At 41.7% G+C, this 20,082-nt stretch overlaps 1 protein-coding gene and 1 pseudogene across 1 annotated transcript in view; one reads left to right on the top strand and one right to left on the bottom strand.

The window, feature by feature from the left end:
- fat4 (FAT atypical cadherin 4) overlaps positions 1–20,082 on the top strand; it is a 323,488-nt gene that overhangs the window by 122,064 nt on the left and 181,342 nt on the right. The gene's annotated exons all lie outside the window — the stretch shown is intronic.
- LOC144501606 (U2 spliceosomal RNA) lies at positions 16,902–17,122 on the bottom strand (annotated as a pseudogene).

Genomic DNA, 20,082 nt, shown 5'->3' with positions numbered 1-20,082 from the left:
ATTGTCTGCCCAGAATGATTTGAAATTAGAAGCCATTGCTATAAAATAGGGGATGAATGGTGACCATTCAAACCTACTTATAATGAACTGGTTTCCTTCCAATTTTCTTTTAAGATTTGAGCTTGGAGACAGTGAGACTAGAGGTCCATAGATCTGGAGTTTTGGCTAAATTCTTAGACAATAGGAGGTGTGAATTCCACAAATTGGTTTGTTGTGGTATGTCTATTGAAGAAGGCACCCCTCCCCCATTGCCATTTCATCAGGAATTATGTAGAGACTTGAGGTCATTCTAAGGCTGTGCAGAAATTGCAAAAGTTACCTGACTCTTAATAGCCATCTTAGCAGCCTTCCAATGTCCATTTTAGAAAGAAAAGACAGTTCCAAAAATTCTATACTGAACACAGCCTATGTTTAAAGTGATGATAATGACATGCCTTTACTGGGTGGAACAAGATGAACTTGGATTCATTTGATTCATTATTCTCCAGCCTTGTTTCTCAATTGTATGGATGTTCATGGCCTCTGCTGCTCATTCTGGCTTTTAATACATGCACTTAAAACTTTTCACCCTAAAATACAGATCTAAGGTGAGCTCAGATATTTCTATGTTTTCTGGAGTACGATTTGTCATAAGCATCCATCCAAAATGCAAATTACTTTTGACACCAACAAGCAGAACCATACCATACAATTAATTTTAATATTTATTGAAACAACAGTAAGAAAAAATGGCTTGAAACCAGTCAGTGGAAAAAGCAGGGAGTAAAAATAATTTGCTGCCTTTAAAGCCTAGCTCCCAATTGCTATGAGTTTACATTAATAGGACTTTTTGCTAGGTTGAAGGTGCTATGTAAAGTAGTTTTTGTTAACAAAAAATATTCATTTGTGTAAATATGGTAATTATCTGAAATTTCTCATTTTGAAAAGAAGTAAACTGTCCCTTGCGAGACATATGATGGGGATTTGATTATATATGGTGCATGTTGTATGCTGTTGTTGAGTTTCCTGGTTCTGTGCCAGCTTGGCAAAAGATCGAATCAGTGAACACGTTTGATGTGTGCAAACAGTGTAAATGATAGGCAACCTCTCTGTTGATGATTTTACACACCAACCTGCAGCAAAAGTGTTTATTTTTGTCTCTTTTAGTGCTCATTTTTGGAAAAATGTAAACTTGCATTGAGAAAGCATCCACGGTCAGTGAACAATGGGAGAAGGTTTGCTCTGGTTGACATCAGAATATATCCAAAAACATGGGTCAGGAATGTTTGGCTGCTGGCTATGAGTGTAAGATCAAGTGCTGGTGTCTGTTCACCTTCAGTGTCTTGTATCTCTTCTCTAATGATGGGTAAAGCTCCAGTTCTTGGGTATCTGAAATGAAGAAGGAGACAGTTGTGGTAAGGGGTAAAGAGAAATTAAGAAATGTGGGCTTACACCAGCTGCAGCTTGAGAGTCAGATGAGATTGATGGTTGAGGGAGGAGTGGGATGAGGAGGATTAGGTATGTGAATGCCCTCATTTCGATCCCTCGAGCCCCTTTCCCATGATGGGACTGGCTCTTCACTCCCTCGCCTGTTCGGCAGTTGCTGAAAACATCACAGTCCTGATTGACTTTTGAACAAACTCCCACCACGCTTTACAACCACGTTGCACCTCCCCTTTAAGAGCCTTTAAGTGATACTAACGACTCATGATATTGGGCCTTCTCTTGATGTATGGAGCTATTGAAAGCAGGAGAACCAACCATAGAATCCTGACAATGCAGAAGGAGGCAATTCGGCTCATCAAGTCTGAACTGACTCTCTGAAAGAGCATCTCACCCAAGCCCACCTCCCTGCCCTATCGCCATAACCCTGGCCAATCCACCTAACGCGCACATCTTTGGACTGTGGTGGCATACCAGAACACCCGGAGGAAACCCACGCAGACACAGGGAGAACGTGCAAACTCCACACAGACAGTCACCCAAGGCCGGAATCGAACCCGGGTTCCCGGCACTGAAGCAACAATGCTAACCACAGTGCCACTGTGCCGCACCAGATGCATGCGGCAATCGTTTAACAGAGCAGGCAGCACTGATTTAATGTGCTGCTTGTAATGCAATGAGTAGACATGGGGTATTCATGTAAGGTGATCCCCATACCCATTTTCAGATGTTCACCAATTTCTCCCTGTTTTTCAAGCAATAGTTCAGGAAAGCTGATCATAAATCACCCCCTAGGGAGCTCTCCAATGATCACTGTTGAAACTGCTATTTGAGCTCTGTTATAAGCCCATCATTTAATTGCTGTTCCTACAAGTATCTCTAACTTGTAACATTTATAAACAGGAGTCTTTGCTTATCTGGTATTTGCACGTGTTAAGCAGAATTGTCTATAAGCACACTTAATGAAATATTGAACACAGTGACTCAAATTGGAGTCGTACATTGAAAAAATTCAATCTGTAGCACCAGGAAGCAAAGTATTTTTGCTTCAAGACACTTGGATGAAAAATTTAAGTTTATACTTTGGGATGTTACCGAGATATTATGGAACAATAAGGAAATCTTGCTGGGATACAGGAGAGATCGGTGATGTCACTGATTACCCAAAGTAACAAATTCAACTCTGTTTGGAGGGGAAATTGTCTTATAATTGCTTTTACATGGGTGTCACACTGTGAAAAACTGTCCTTTGTCATCGCTTGTGAAGAGGAGAAAGCTGTAGCCATATAGATAATACAATGGGAGGCATCAAGACTCTAAATAAATGACCAACCTACAATTCTGCTACAACTGTCTTCATAGTTTCTCATTTTAAGAAAAATGGTGTCCCTTTAATGCTGCCTGACATAAACTGTCAAAATCCAAATCGGCACATTATGCCCCATTATTGTCTGAACAGGGCCACATACAATCTACCGACAGCTTATTTATAGCCACGTTATAGATGTCAGTGCAGGATTGGATGAAAAATATCAAATGGAAGGGTTTTTTTGTCTCGCTGATGTACAAAAGCCATGGTGTGAAAGAAAGGCAAGGCCAATGAGATTAATGATGACCTTCCACCCTGCCAAACCTTACATGGGTGAGTGCATCATTAGATGGATTTAAATTGGCATTCTTAGATATGTGTGGAAGAAATGGAACGTATTTTGTAAATACCTCCTGTGAGAAAACATATTGTAGATGGTGCAAGTGAGGTGCTGTTCCTGGCTATTTGAGGTACTGCGACAAATTCTCCAGTCTGACTATCCAGGCAACCCATTTAAAATAGATTCTATTTCTTGCTAAACTTTTTGTCCCACTGGTCTCCGATTTTTACGGCTAAATAAAAAGTTTAGTTGTGATCATTTGTTGAACTGACGTTCTGGGGTTTATTTTCATTATTGCCAAAGGTTAACCTTGAAAGAAAGTAACTGAAAACTGACTTCATTCCACAATGCATTAACGGTGACTCATCTCCAATATGGGTGAATTTTGTCTATAAAATACTTCATGCATGGAAATCTTTAGTCGCTGTCAGTTCTGGGAATGAAGAACTTATAAAGCAAATCTGTGCCTAAACCAGTCATATTTTGCAGGATTAAATGACAAGATCTCCCAGATTGTGGGATTATCAGTGTTAGTGACTTTTGTTAAATGTTTTCAGGGAAGGTGTATGTCTTTTAATGTTTCTTCATGTCAAAACAAATTTTAACTTTGAAGTTAATGATAACTGTGATTTTTCTATAGCTTTATGTATTTGAATCTAATCATTTTCTGTCTTTCTGTAACAAGAAAAATGCCTCATATGATTTCAGTCATTTATTTTAGTGAAAAGCAATAAATAGAGAGGATGGCTATTTAATGACCGTACACATTTGCAATATCCATTTAGCCTTTCAAAATTAATGCATTTTTAGCTATCTATTTTCTCTATTCCTTCAACCCATCTCTCTCCCATTGAAGTCATTAGCATGAAACCTGGAGAATGAAATTGCAGGATTGCACTTCAAAAATTTGAATTGCTAGACTTGACCATCAGTTTTAAGTAACAATGGGCTGTAACTTCCAAGCTCAAAGGCGTATCTGAGGGTGCGCTGGGGAACTCCACTGGAGGATCCCTGGTAAGGTTTGTATGGCAATTGCCGAGGAAGTGCAAACCTCTGATGGGCAATTTCCCTGCAATGGGAATCACTCCAAAATGTGATTTAAATTGCAAACTTTGGATAATTCTGACTGTGTTACCTCAATAATTACCCAGAAACAATTAGCAGAGTTGAAGGGAAGTAAGTCTGCCTACTAAACAACTTCTATAGAGCAATTGACCTGTCCATGCTCATGCTGGCATGGCAAGCATCCACACCATATTGAGATAATCACAGCTGAGTTGGTCATGTAGCCAGCATGCCTTACACTCCCTTTACAAATGGAATCTCCTATGGAGAGTTTGAATCTGAGTTGGTGGTCTCTCATGGTGGTCAAAGGCAACGCTAGATGGCCACTCTGAAGGCTTCATTCAGGAGTTTTGATACTGACTTCCAAATCCTGGGAGAAGATCGTCCAGAATTGCTGCACCTGGTGCAACCAAATAAAAAAAATGGTCCAGCCTCATTCAAACGCGATGCACATCAGAGACAAGAGAGAAAAGGCAAGGAGAAGAAATTCCATGCCAGCAACTTGTCCAAGACTCAATTGTATTCCGTATCCTGTCCTATTTGCAGCCGAATCTTCTGGACATAGGCCAACCTTAGCAGTCACCCACGTTCCCACCCGAGCCCTAACAAATATCCCAGGATGATGAATATGGATGGTCACCTTCGCCTCGCTGGACAAACAAGAAGTAATATCATAACTGCACAATGACTGACTGTGATTTCTAGGGCTGTATTTTCTTAAAGGCATTTTGATGAACAGTTACATGCCAGTCTTTTTATTATTCTTTTAAAATTTAGCTGTCTGTGTTATTCATCACGAGCTACAGTGATGGTGCAATCCGTTTAGTGCCCCCAGCAGGAAATGATGTGCCAACACTCTATATAATAAACATTGCCCAGCTTTTCACCTCATTCAACATGTTAATTACTTGGTGCAAATCCAGTTGCCCTATTCTGTGTCTCTGGACAGTGATTGAAAATATAGCCTGCAATTTGGCAAAGGACCTTTCAACTGACATTTTAATGCTACAGTAATACATTTATGATATGCTTTGTACTAAGGTGTACGATTTCTCTTTTGGCCCTTGTTGTGAGGAGTATTAGATATATAAAGTGCTATCTTGCATTGATGGAAATCAGTTCCAGTAGTTACTGATTTCCAAGTGACCAAGACAGAATTATACAGTTGTGTCAAGAGTGATTTGACTTTTGATTGATATTTCAGCACTGAGGAGGGCTTCAGTGGAACGGATGATTTATCTGGAGGCCATAACTCTGCTGTTACATGTCACTAATGCATGTGAAATATAGAGACAAAATAACTCCTGGAATTTCTTTTAGTGTCACACAGTACATGTGATAACACAACCTGCTGAGAAACTTCAGATAGCTGTATGCATGCTATTTAAAACCCAATTGTCAAGAGACATTTGTCAGAATGCAACAGACTTGGTGGGTTTTATAAAGCCGAACAAAAATAATGTTGCCTTTTTATCACCACCCCCATCAATTTTGCACAATTGGCACAGTACAAAGCGTTTCAAGAAGGTAACGTTTTCATTAGGTGGGGGGAATCAGATGACTGATTATGTAAATTCCTTATTTTAAAGTAACCACTAGTTTTTGCCATATGTGCTATAACTAAACCAATGGCAAACGTTGTGGTGTCTTTCCACTTGGTAATATTTTGCTTCCAACTATCAGTCACAGAGAACTATTAGAACTTAGCTTTCAGGCTTTCAAACAGCTAGCATTTTTCCTTAACATTGGCTGATGATGCATTGTGTTTCCCCATTGCTGGATACAGACTGTTCTTTTCAGTCATTGCCTCAGCAAAGGTCCAGACAGAGTGCTGAAGAATAATTGCTTTCTGACATCCTGTAAAACATGAACATAGAAACCCACAGTCCATTTTTGTGGTTTAATTAAAATGTGTAACTACTAGCTGAAGTCATTTTACCCATGCATTTGTCAGCTTTCGTGTTTGTAAGGCTGCTTAACCTGTGATTAAACCCAGTTTTGGGTTTAGATATGTTGACTAAATTATAGATTTTTTTTTTCTTTTTTTCAATCCCCCAACATGCCGCCCCCCATCCCTCCACCCACCCTGCCGTCCACTCCACATCTTAATAAATCTTGCACCTTGCTGTGTTTGCATTTGAGACCTCCAAGGTATGCTGTTAGCTATACAAAATAGACAGCTCAGCAAGTTTATTTTTTCTTATTCCAGATAGTTTAAACAAAATATGCATTATTCCACTTTCTGGCAATCGCAATGATTTATTGTATTATTGTACTGAAACCAGCTGACCAATGCACCAATAAAATGCATGTCAGATTTCAAGCTAGGATAAAAAATATATTTAAAAGCGATCAGCAGAAAATGACTTGCTGTGGGCAACCAGCTTGCAACACAGACTGTCTAGACAGTATCAGTAATGAGGCATTAATGAGAAATGAAATAAAAGAAACCACGGTGGGAATTTTAACCTAAAAATTGAGCATGTTTGGATTCGGTCGGGGATACAAGTCTGAGAAATCTGTTTTCCAACCTGAACCATTTCACAGGCCTATGATCCCCTCCCAGCCCCTCAACCATGTGATTTCTGTGCCTCCCCCACCCTGAACCATGGGCCACTTCCACTTTCCACTATGAGGCTTCAGAGCAGCGCACCCACCCCCCCGCGTCCACATCCATTCTCCAGCCCCCCAGAATAGAAGACCATCCTCGTGTTCCACCCGCATCAATCAACATCCACCTCCCTTTCACAGTAACATCATTGCAATGTAAATGTAAGCCTTACTTGTGACTAATAGATAAACTTTTTTTTGTCCGACCACGAACCCTGTAACTCGCACCCCTGTTCTGTGGTCATCAACTTCTTGCCCCCTCTTGTATCCTGCCCCTACTTCCTCCTGGTTGAATACCTCTAATTGAACCCTGCAACTCTTCTGCAATCGGCACCCTCACCCTAATCCCAGCCTCGATGGAACTGCTTCTTTGAGTTTTCCCCACTAGCACCCAGCTGACTGAAGTGCAATCTTGTCCATCTGGCCTCAGCGCATTGGACCAAACAATGAGGAATTGCAAACTGCAGGTTCCTTTCGATTTTCTAACCAACCACGTTTCTGTGGCTCTGGTAAACAAAGTTCCCCCATGTGTTATGCCTTCTTTTTCTATTGTACTGAGCAGATATTATTAACATTCCATTGTTAATTTGTTTGGTATTATTAATCTGCTACGTTGGGATGGCACACTGGTTAGCACTGCTGCCTCATCACGCCAGGGACCCGGGTTCAATTCTGGCCTTGGATGACTGTCTGTGTGGAGTTTGCACCTTCTCCCCATGTCTGCGTGGGTTTCCTCTGGGTGCTCCGGTTTCCTCCCACACTTCAAAGATGTGCAGGTTACATGGATTGCCCCTTATTATCCCAAGATATGTAGGGTAGGGAGATTAGCAGACTAAATATGTAGGATTATAGCCTGAGTAGGATCCTCACTTGGAGAGTCGGTGCAGACTCAATGGGCCGAATGGCCTCCTTCTGCATTGTAGGGATGCTGTGATCTACATTGGTTTCCATAAGTAGGTGCTTTGCAGTAGCAAGACTTACCTATGCAATTTTGGTTCACGTCATAGGTTTATGCATTTCTATCATGTACATTTTTCAGGAATGTGTTTTTCCCTTCATTGTGCCAAGGCCAAAGTAAGTTTAGCAGCGACATCAGTGTGTTTCTGTCTGCAGATAATTCAACTATCAGTTCAGAATTTTATTACCAGGAAGGGTGCCATTCGGAAGAATAAAATAATTATAGAATCTAATTATTGGATCTGTCCACAAATGAGTTAAGCTGAAATACAAGAAAAAAGTATAATAACATCCTGGTAAAGATTCTTTGACGTTCATGTGAGATTCCCACTTTATTATTTACTGGTACCATGAGCAGAATTTTTTCTTTGGTTGGTGACAAGACGTTGAGATCAAACGTGAGTCCTAACACTGCATCCACACTGTGTCAGGAGCAGTATTGCAACACCGAGTTTTGTTAGGTTGACCAGTTAGGCTTCAACAGCCAATGTATGGGTCTGTATGGAACTCACCAGGGTCATCAAGGTGAGAGCTGGAAAGTCTTGAAAGTGAAACTGTAAAGCTGCTTCTCTGCCTATGGGAAAGGCTTATGCTCACAGAACTTACTCTGAAAACATACTTTGTAGGTAATTTCTGACATTTGGATGTCTATTTTGACCTGCACTTCCTTGCTGTGAGCTTTCACTGCAGTGGGGAACAGCTTATACAGCTGTGACTTGGACCTCAGGTCCAACTTTATTTTCTTTTCTTCATTTGTCTGTACCTGACTTGACCTCAAATTCACAGCTCTAATTCACTTTTTCTCCTTAATCCCTGTGCTGCTATTTACACTGATCTTTAGTCTGCTAGGTAAGGACAGATGCTTTGCTTGCTGTGGTCCTAGATGGGAATGATTTAACGGAGCATTTAAACATTTGAGTAAATTATGAAAAATATGGGAAATGGAGTATCCAAAGCACTGAGTGTCTTTTTGTTTTAGGTCAATAAACAACTCATTATTGATCCAGCTATTTCACCAGCATCAGCAGGATTAGAGTGCTTATTGTGACATTCAGTTTAATGTTCTCAGCGCACACTTTGGTGGCACTTCCACATAAGATTATGTTACCTTAAACTTGAATGTTCAAATAAAAATTGATCCAAATATTATCTTGAAAGACTTGCATGTATGCTGTGTACATCCATGTGTACTCAGCCAATGACTTTCTGGGACTAGCTAACGGAATGCAGATTTCTTCATAGAGTCATAGGGGTTTACAGCATGGAAACAGGCCATTCAGCCCAACTTGTCCATGCCGCCCTTTTTTTTAAGCCCCTAAGCTAACCCCAATTGCCCGCATTTGGCCCATATCCCTTTATACCCATCTTATCCATGTAACTATCTAAATGCTTTTTAAAAGACAAAATTGTATCCACCTCTACTACTACATCTGGCAGCTTGTTCCAGACATTCTCCACCCTCTGTATGAAACAATTGCCCCTCTGGACACTTTTGTATCTCTCCCCCCCCCAACCCCTCACCTTAAACCTATGCCCTCTAGTTTTAGACTCCCCTACCTTTGGGAAAAGATATTGACTATCTAGCTGATCTCTGCCCCTCATTATTTTATAGATCTCTATAAGATCACCCCTCAGCCTCCTACGCTCCAAAGAAAAAAGTTCCAGTCTATCCAGCCTCTCCTTATAACTCAAACCATCAATTCCCAGTAGCGTCCTAGTAAATCTTTTCTGCGCTCTTTCTAGCTTAATAATATTCTTTCTATAATAGGGTGACCAGAACTGCACACAGTATTCCATGCGTGGCCTTACCAATGTCTTGTACAACTTCAACAAGACGTCCCAACTTCTGTATTCAATGTTCTGACTGATGAAACCAAGCATGTCGAATGCCTTCTTCACCACTCTGTCCACTTGTGACCCCACTTTCAAGGAGCTATGAACATGTACCCCTAGATCCCTTTGTTCTGTAACTCTCCCCAACGCTCTACCATTAACTGAATAAGTTAATTGTCATTTTTCACTTTCAGCAACTTACAATGAAAAAAAATGAGAATCGCAATATGCATTAGTGTTAGATGGCCTGTTACAACAAAATCTACCCCATTTAATAAATTTATATTTTATCCAAAATGTTCAGGGTGGCAATGATCCATGTGCCCTAAGGTCATTTGATGCTAATGATATTGCAACAAGGTTACAAAATAGACTTAAAATATCCAACATGAATTTTCAGTGGTATAGGTGAAGTTCACCAAACAGTGAAAAATAATGGTAGCGGGACTAGGAATGTTAAAAGGACAAGCCTTAAGTCTTTGTGCCTTAATACGCAGAGCATTTGCAATAAAGTGGATTAATTAATCGCGCAAATATATGTAAACGGGTAAACAACAAATGGCCTAATACTCAGTCCCGTCCCCCCCCACTCCCATGTTGCCACCGCCCCCGTCCATCCCCAGCAGAATTGGGGGTGCCTACAAGAGTTTATTTGTTGGAAGAAAAATTGCTTTTTCAAAAAAGACATGAGCGTACAGTTCTTGTGAGTATTTCCTTTCACATAACAAATAGAACATCAGAAAATATTTTTATCAATCCAATAGTGAGGCTTCTTTGTTGCATTTTAACAAGGCACAGTCTTTGTTAATGAAGATGGAGAAGAACCAAAACAGCTGAGCATCCATTCTGTAATGTGCAACTGCACTGATCTTTTCACAGTGCAGTGTTGTTGCATCTAGTGTTTCACATGCAAACAAAGGAGGATTACCAAATACTTTCTGATGAAGATGATGCCCCTTTAAGCAATTCCTGCCTAGCAACTGTCAGCATTTTAAATTTGACTGGATCCTGACTATTCTGTCAATCCTGGTCTATGTTTGCTAGTAATTAGTTCATAGTGGTTGGGGAGGGTTTAAACTAAAGTGGCAAAGGGATGGGAACCTATGCAAGGAGTCAGAGGAGAGGGAAGCATGGACAAGAACATAAAACAGAAGTGGGAATAAGAAAAGTGATAGGTAGAGAAATTAAGGGTTAGAATTAAACAGCGCCACAGTGAAAAATAATGGTAACGGGACTCGGAATGTTAAAAGGACAAGCCTTAAGTCTTTGTGCCTTAATACGCAGAGCATTTGCAATAAAGTGGATTAATTAATCGCGCAAATATATGTAAACGGGTATGATATATTCGGGATTATGGAGACATGACTGCAGGGTAACCAAGGAGGGAAACTGAACTTACAGGGGTATTCAGTATTTAGGAAGGGCAGACAAAAAAGAAAAAGGTGGTAGGGTTGCATTGCTGGTTAAAGAAGAAACTAATGCAATAGTGAGCAAGGATATTAGCTCTGATGATGTGGAATCTGTAAGGGTAGAGCTGAGAACCACTAAGGGACAAACATCATTAGTGGGGGTTGTATTTAGACCCCCAAACTGTAGTGTTGATGTTGGGAATGGCATTAAACAAGAAATCAGAGATGCTGCAATAAAGGAATGTCTGCAATTGTGGGTCAGTTTAATCTGCATATAGATTGGATAAATCAAATTCGTAACAATATCATAGAGGAGGAATTTCTGGAGTGTATACTGGATGGTTTTCTGGACCTATACATTGAGGAACCAACGAAAGAATGGGCCATCCTAGACTAGGTGTGGTGTACTGAAAAAGGAATCATTTGCAATCTCGTTGTGCAAGACCACTTGGGATGAACGACCATAATATGATAGAATTTCTCATCAAGATGGAGAGCGATGTAGTTGATTCTGAGACTAGGGTCCTGAATCTAAATAATGGAAACTACGATGGTATAAGACATGAGTCGGCTATGGTGAGTTGGGATCATACTTAAAGGGATGATGGTGGATAGGCAATGACAAACATTGAAAGAGTGCATGGGTGAACCACTGCCATTGTTCATTCCTTTCTGGTGCAGAAGTAAAATAGGGAAATGGCCAAACCATGGCTTACAAGGGAAATTAGAGATGGTATTAGATCGAAGGAAGAGGCATACAAAGATCAATTAAGAAGGGGAAAATAGAGTACAAGAGTAAGCTTGCAGGGAGCACAAAAACTGTGGCTGTAAAAGCTTCTATAGGTACGTGAAGAGAAAAAGATTGGTAAATACAAATTCAGTTGGTCAGCTCTACCCATACAGATTCCACATCATCAGAGCTAATATCCTTGCTCACTATTGCATTAGTTTCTTCTTTAACCAGCAATGCAACCCTACCACCTTTTTCTTTTTTGTCTGCCCTTCCTAAATACTGAATACCCCTGTATGTTCAGTTTCCCTCCTTGGTTACCCTGCAGTCATGTCTCCATAATCACAAATATATCATACCCGTTTACATATATTTGCGCGATTAATTAATCCACTTTATTGCAAATGCTCTGCGTATTAAGGCACAAAGACTTAAGGCTTGTCCTTTTAACATTCCGAGTCCCGTTACCATTATTTTTCACTGTGGCGCTGTTTAATTCTAACCCTTAATTTCTCTACCTATCACTTTTCTTATTCCCACTTCTGTTTTATGTTCTTGTCCATGCTTCCCTCTCCTCTGACTCCTTGCATTTGGTCCCTTACAATCACAAATAGGGGAATTTATAATGGGGAACAAAGAAATGGCTGACCAACTGAATACATACTTTGTTTGATTCTGTCTTCACAGATGAGGACACAATGTACCAGAAATGTTGGGGAACACAGTATTTATTGAGAAGGAGGAGCTAAAGGAAAGCAATTTGGGCAGCATGGTGGCACAGTGGTTAGCACTGCTGCCTCACAACGCCAGGGACCCGGGTTCAATTCCAGCCTTGGGTCACTGTCTGTGTGGAGTTTGCACGTTCCCCCCGTGTCTGCGTGGGTTTCCTCTGGGTGCTCCAGTTTCCTCCCACAGTCCAAAGATGTGTGGGTTAGGTTGATTGGCCATGCTAAATTGACCCTAGTGCCACGGAGATTAGCAGGGTAAATGTGTGGGGTTACGGGAATAGGGCCTGGCTGGGATTGTGGTCGGTACAGTCTTGTTGGACCGAATGGCCTCCTTCTATACTGTAGGGATTCTATGAGTATTAGTCAGGAAATGGTGCTGGAGAAATTGATGGGATGAAGGCGGATAAATCCCCAGGGCCTTATAATCTATATCTCAGAATACTTAAGGAAATGACCATAGAAATATTGGATGCATTGGTAGTCATCTTCCAAGATTCTATAGACTCTGGTGCAGCTCCTACAGATTGGAGGGTAGCTAAGTAGCTAATGTAACCTCAAAATTGAAAAAGGGAGGTAGAGAGAAAGCAGGGAATTATAGACCAGTCAATCTGATGTTGGTAGTGGGGAAAATGCTGAAGTCCGTTATAAAATATATAATAGCAGAGCACTTGGAAAACAGTCAGAGGTTCAGCATGGATTTACGAAAGAGAAATCATGCTTGACAAATCTGCTGGAATTCAAGGATATAACTAGTGGAGTTAATGAAGAGGAGCCAGTGGATGTGGTTTATTTGGCCTTTAAGAAGGTTTTCAATAAAGTTCCACATAAGAGATTAGCATGTAAAGTTAAAATGCATGGTATTGGGGGTAGTGCATTGAGATGGATAGAAGACTGGTTGGCAGACAGGAAACAGAGTAGGAATAAATGGGTCTTTTTCCAAATGGCAGACAGTGACTAGTGGCATATCGCATGGATCAGTGTTAGGACCCCAGCTATTCACATGATTTGGATGATAATACTAAATGTAATATCTCCAAATTTTGATTTGATTTATTATTGTCACGTGTATTAGCATACAGTGAAAAGTATTGTTTCTTGTGCATTATACAGACAAAACATACTGTTCATAGAGAAAGAAACGAGAGAGTGCAGAATGTAGTGTTACAGTCATAGCTAGGGTGTAGAGAAAGATCAACTTAATGCAAAGTAGGTCCATTCAAAAGTCTGATGGCAGGAGGAAAGAAGCTGTTCTTGAGTTGGTTGGTATGTGACATTTGCAGATGACACAAAGCTGGGTGGGAGGGTGAGGAGAATGCAGAGAATCTTCAGTGTGCTTTGGACAAGTTGAGTGAGTGGGCAAATGCATGTCTGATGCAGTGTAATGTAGGTGGCAAAAACAGGAAGGCAGATTATTATCTGAACAACTGTAGATTGAGAGAGGGGAATATGCAATGAGACCTGGGTGTCCATGTACACCAGTCATTGATAGTAAGCATACAGTTGCAGCAGGCAATAAAGAAGGCAAATGATATGTTGGCCTTCATAGCGAGAGGATTTGAGTACAGGAACAGGGATGTCTTGCTGCAATTATATATGGCCTTGGTGAGATCATACCTGGAATATTGTATGCAGTCTTTGTCTGAGGAAGGATGTTCTTTCTGTAGAGGGAGTACAGCGAAGGTTTGCCAGACTGATTCCTGGGATGACAGGACTGATGTATGAGGAGAGTTGTGAGTCAGTTACGATCGTATTTGCTGCAGTTTAGAAGAATGAGGGGGGATCTCATAGAGAACAATAACATTTTAATAGAACTAGACAGGGTAGATAGGAAAGATATTCCTGATGATGGGGGAGTCCAGAATCACACTCTAAGGATACAGGGTATTCTATTTAAGACTGAGATAAGGAGAAATGTCTTCACCCAGAGTGTGGTGAGCCTGTGGAATTCTCTACCACAGAAAGCAGTTAAGGCCAAAACATTGCATTTTCTCAAGGAGGAGATAGATATAGCTCTTGGGGCTAAAGGGATCAAGGGAGTTGCATGGTCAGCCATGATCATAATGAATTGGTGGAGCAGGCTTGAAGGGCTGAATGGCCGACTCCTGTTCCTATTTTCTATGTTTCTATACATGAATATCTGAATGCTTGATATCTAGCTCATCATATTACACATCATTTATTATATTTCAAACTATTAGGAATATGGTATACAAGAGAGAATTCATATCAAGAAGGCATTATTTTAAAAGACAAGAAGATTTCTTCTGGAACATTTCCTTAGATGTAACAGGAGATAATGGGTGTGAATTTACAGCCTCGCTCGACCCGTGACTGGAAAATCCTGTTCGAGGTCAATGGAGCTTCCCATTGTCTGCCCTTCCCTTGCTCCGATTCCCGTGGCGGGCGGGTCAGTAGAATTCCAGCAAATATGTCATGAGTTATGTTCGTTTTCTGTAATATAATCCAGGATATTCTAATGAGGATAAAATGATTTTTAAGCCTCACAACATAGGCCAATGACTTACCAAATGAAAATAATGGTCAAATCTTACTGCTGGCGATCATATTTATTTTAAAATATAGAGTGGAATTTAATACCAACCCTCAACCCCGATCCCCCGAGGTGTGTTTGGTGTGACATTTATGGCAGGTGGGTATTTAATTGGTTGGCATCGTAGTTGGTGGATATCCCAGCTCTGTCCACATTAACTCTCAGGAAGCTTATGGACTGCTTCGATCTGCTGGTAATAACCCAGCAGTGGGTGGGGGGGGCTCGTCATATGAGAAGCTCAAAAAGCAAACCCTGTTGAGGTTGGTTACAGTTTTGCAACGGTGAGGAACGGAATCCCTCCCTTAAAGGCACTCAGTGCTTGATTGAGGGACCTACCATCAGGAAAAGGGATCCCACTGAGTCCCCAACTCTCTCTTCCTTACTGTCGATCCCCCTTCTCACTCGACCCCACCCTGCCATTGGTCACCTGTAGCTTGGACCCCTTGGTGGTCTTTGGCCATGGCTGGGTGCATTACTGGCAGCAAATACCTCCTTGGTGATGATGCCAAGCAACGCCCAGTTGCTGGCCTCTGGCTTGCAGCTCTCAGGCCTGAATTTCTGCCTTTGGAGTCCTTGATCTTGGGGACCTGCCACTGTCTGTGCCTGAGTGGCATTTAATTCTGCAGGCCTTTCTGAAAGGAGGTGACATGAGGGACCGTCAGCTCTATAGCCAAGACCCCATTGTCTATGTTTAGTGGCGCACATCAAGTCTGTCATTAATGCATATACATGAGCATGAGCAATAGATAGTTTATGTTTGAGTCATTTGCTTCTTTTTCATTTGCTTATATTTGCCCAATGAAATATACAGCTGAAGCAGTATGTGAAACTATATGCTTGACCCACCAGGCCCCAGAGTGCTTGGAACAACATGACTATAAATCTTTCATGCAATGATTTGACAGAGCATTTAAACATTTGAGTAAGTTATGAAAAATATGGGAAATGGAGTACCCAAAGCACTGAGTGTCTTTGTTTTAAATCTATAAACAATTAAAATCTGATATATACACTCAGATCCAGCTATATTATGAGCATTAGAAGGATTATTGAGATATTCAGTTTCAAATTCTTTGTCAAGACGGGAACACACTTTGGTGGTACTTCCACATAAATTTTTGTTACCTTCAACTCTATTTTAAAAATAAAAATTGATCCTAATTTTATCTTGAAGGACTTGCATGATATATGCAGAACATGTGCATATCCATGTGTATTCAGTAGGTGACATTCTATGATTTGGTAATGGATGCATATACAATAGAAGACTGGGTTATGCACTCCAATTGATTAAATTCACAAAAGCCATCGTTCTGCAGAGAAACTTCTCTGCCCTTAGTAAAAAATAAAATCCGGTTTCTGCAAGCACCACAATAAACAAAGAGTATTATGAATTCAGTCATTTTCATATTGCTACCATTCGCAAACCTTCAGGGTCGTTCAGTGACCAAGTGCTAATCAGATAAAGCAAATACATTGGGCAAGCGCCCATGGGTTCTGCATAAGTATTTTGTAAATCAGGAAATTTTTGCTCTATGCACACATAAAGATTTACCACATAGCTATAACCATTGGAGCACAAAGTAATTCATTGTATTGGAGACATCTCGGGCCTTCCTGCAAGAGACAAACGGAAGTCTTTCTTAAACTTATCATTTTCACAGTGGCTTCATTGCAGTGTTAATGTAAGCCTACTTGTGACACTAATGAATAAACTTTAACTTTGAAGTCAAGTTTATTTTATTTACCTCATTTGCCATAAATGTATCAGCAGATTTAGCTTTGCAGAGTAATGTATCAATTTTGGGCTGTGCAAAAACATTATTTTTTTTATACTTTTCCAATTCAATCAAATCAAATCCAATTCAGAGTCTCAACAAGTTGAGACATTTCAGATCCAGGCTGACAAGACAGGGCGAGCGACCAAAATCACCCTGTCCTGGGCCTGATCTACATGAGCCAAGCTGATTGGAGAAGGGGGAGGTTCCTCCGCCAAGACTTGAGCTCATTTGCATCTTAGCCAAAAGGCCGAGATGCCGCTTTAAAAAAATTGCTTCATATGAAGCATATGAAGCTTCAGTGTAACCTAATGACCTCAACCAAGTGCGGCCGACCATGGGCTGCCGACCATACTACACTTGATCTTAGCCAAAAGGCCGAGAAGCAAAAACATTCTTTGCACTGATATTTCCTGATTTGCAGTTGTTCTTTGAGCACTGGTCCTATTATTCCATTAACTGGTGATTGCACCACACAACTTGTGTGTATTACATTCTGACTCTGGACTGGAACTCTAGTTTAACTTATCAGAGTTAAAGGCCAAGACATTTTCACACTATCAGTTTATCATTGGGAAAGATGGCAATCTGGTGCCTCGCCCCATGCTCGCTCTCACCCACCGATCTCTAAGCCCCTCGGCAGGACATCCACTCTATGATGTCCTCATCCCAACATCAATACTGGTTAAAAGGTTACTGGTTAACTCCTTTAAAGTAGAGAATCTCAGACAAATTTAACAATATTTCATGCATAATTATAATTAAAAATGGAAAGAAATGTGGGTTATACCGTAGAAGATGTGTTCACTTTGCATGTTAAAATTCATAAAATAAAGTGTATAATGGAACAAATCATCTTTCACATCAAAGATAAAATGCTGTGAATGAACTCGAGGAAACAAACCACTTGGATTTTGTAAGTTAATCAAACCAGAAATTCTAATTGTGTTGTGACTTATTTGACAATTTACTCAAGTGATTAAAATTCTGTTCTCACCAAGGCAAGTTGTTCTTTTAATTCCACACACAGTCCTGTGTACAGTTTTTATAATGTGGAGATGCCGGTGTTGGACTGGGGTAAGCACAGTAAGAAGTCTCACAACACCAGGTTAAAGTCCAACAGGTTTATTTGGTAGCAAATACCATAAGCTTTCGGAGCACTGCTCCTTCGTCAGATGGAGTGGATATCTGCTCTCAAACAGTGCACAGACACAGAAATCAAGTTACAGAATACTAATTAGAATGCGAATCTCTACAGCCAGCCAGGTCTTAAAGGTACAGACAATGTGGGTGGAGGGAGCATTCAACACAGGTTAAAGAGATGTGTATTGTCTCCAGACAGAACAGCTAGTGAGATTCTACAAGCCCAGGAGGCAAGCGGTGGGGGTTACTGATAATGTGACATAAATCCAACATCCCGGTTTAGGCCGTCCTCATGAGTGCGGAACTTGGCTATCAGTTTCTGCTCAGTGACACTGCGCTGTCGTGTGTCGTGAAGGCCGGCTTGGAGAACGCTTACCTGAAGATCCAAGGCTGAATGCCCGTGACTGTTGAAGTGCTCCCCCACAGGAAGAGAACAGTCTTGCCTGGTGATTGTCGAGCGGTGTTCATTCATCCTTTGTCGTAGCGTCTGCATGGTTTCCCCAATGTACCATGCCTCGGGACATCCTTTCCTGCAGCGTATCAGGTAGACAACGTTGGCCGAGTTGCAAGAGTAGGTACCGTGTACCTGGTAGATGGTGTTCTCACGTGAGATGATGGCATCCGTGTCGATGATCCGGCACGTCTTGTAGAGGTTGCTGTGGCAGGGCTGTGTGGTGTCGTGGTCACTGTTCTCCTGAAGGCTGGGTAGTTTGCTGCGGACAATGGTCTTCATCAATGACATGTTGAAGGCTCCGGAGGAGATGCCGTAGCTTCTCCGCTCTGGGGAAGTACTGGACGACGAAGGGTACTCTGTCCACCGTGTCCCGTGTTTGTCTTCTGAGGAGGTCGGTGCGGTTTTTCGCTGTGGCGCGTTGGAACTGTTGATCGATGAGTCGAGCGCCATATCCTGTTCTTATGAGGGCATCTTTCAGCGTCTGGAGGTGTCTGTTGCGATCCTCCTCATCCGAGCAGATCCTGTGTATTCGGAGGGCTTGTCCGTAGGGGATGGCTTCTTTTACGTGTTTAGGGTGGAAGCTGGAGAAGTGGAGCATCATGAGGTTATCCGTGGGCTTGCGGTACAGTGAGGTGCTAAGGTGACCGTCCTTAATGGAGATGCGTGTGTCCAAGAATGCAACCGATTCCGGAGAGTAGTCCATGGTGAGTCTGATGGTGGGATGGACCTTGTTGATGTCATCATATAGTTGTTTCAGTGATTGCTCACCATGACTCCAAAGGAAGAAAATGTCATCGATGTATCGAGTGTATAGCATCGGTTGAAGGTCCTGTGCGGTGAAGAAGTCTTGTTCGAACCTGTGCATGAAGATGTTGGCATATTGAGGTGCGAATTTTGTCCCCATGGCTGTTCCGTGTGTCTGGATGAAGAACTGGTTGTTGAAGGTGAAGATATTGTGGTCCAGGATGAAGCGGATGAGTTGTAACATTGTATCTGGAAACTGGCAGTTGACGGCATTGAGTACTGAGGCCGTTGCAGCAATGCCACCATCGTGGGGGATGCTGGTGTAGAGTGCCGAGACATCCATTGTGACGAGGAGTGCTCCTGGTTCAACTGCTCCATGTGTGTTGAGTTTCTGTAGGAAGTCCGTAGTGTCGCGACAAAAGCTGGGGGTTCTTTGTACAATGGGTTTCAAGATGCCCTCGACATAGCCGGAGAGGTTCTCGCACAGGGTTCCATTTCCTGAAACGATGGGACGGCCGGGTGTGTTTGCCTTGTGTATTTTTGGGAGGCAGTAGAGATCTCCAACGCGTGGAGTACGTGGGATGAGAGCACGAAGGGTGTTTTGAAGGTCCGGATCAAAGGTTTTGATCAGAGTGTTGAGTTGACGGGTGTGTTCTTTGGTCGGATCTGTGGGTAACTGTCTGTAGTGTTCCTCGTTGTTCAGTTGTCGGTACACTTCTTTGCAGTAATCCGTTCTGTTCAGTATGACGATGGCCCCTCCTTTGTCTGCTGGTTTGATGACAATGTTGTGGTTGGTCTTGAGAGCGTGGATGGCGTTGCGTTGTGCTTGGGTGATGTTCGGTGCTGTCTTGTGAGTGCGGCTGATGAATTTGGTGTTGACGCACCTCCTGATGGCTTGGGCATACATGTCAAGTCGAGGGCAGCGGCCTTCCAGAGGAGTCCAATTCGACTCTTTCCGCTTCAGTTGCACTGCGGATCTCTCTGCTGTTCTGGTTCATTAGCTGTCTCA

Source organism: Mustelus asterias, chromosome 1 (assembly GCF_964213995.1).
Source record: "Mustelus asterias chromosome 1, sMusAst1.hap1.1, whole genome shotgun sequence".
Lineage (NCBI taxonomy): Eukaryota > Metazoa > Chordata > Chondrichthyes > Carcharhiniformes > Triakidae > Mustelus > Mustelus asterias.
This window is presented reverse-complemented; position numbering and strand designations above follow the sequence as displayed.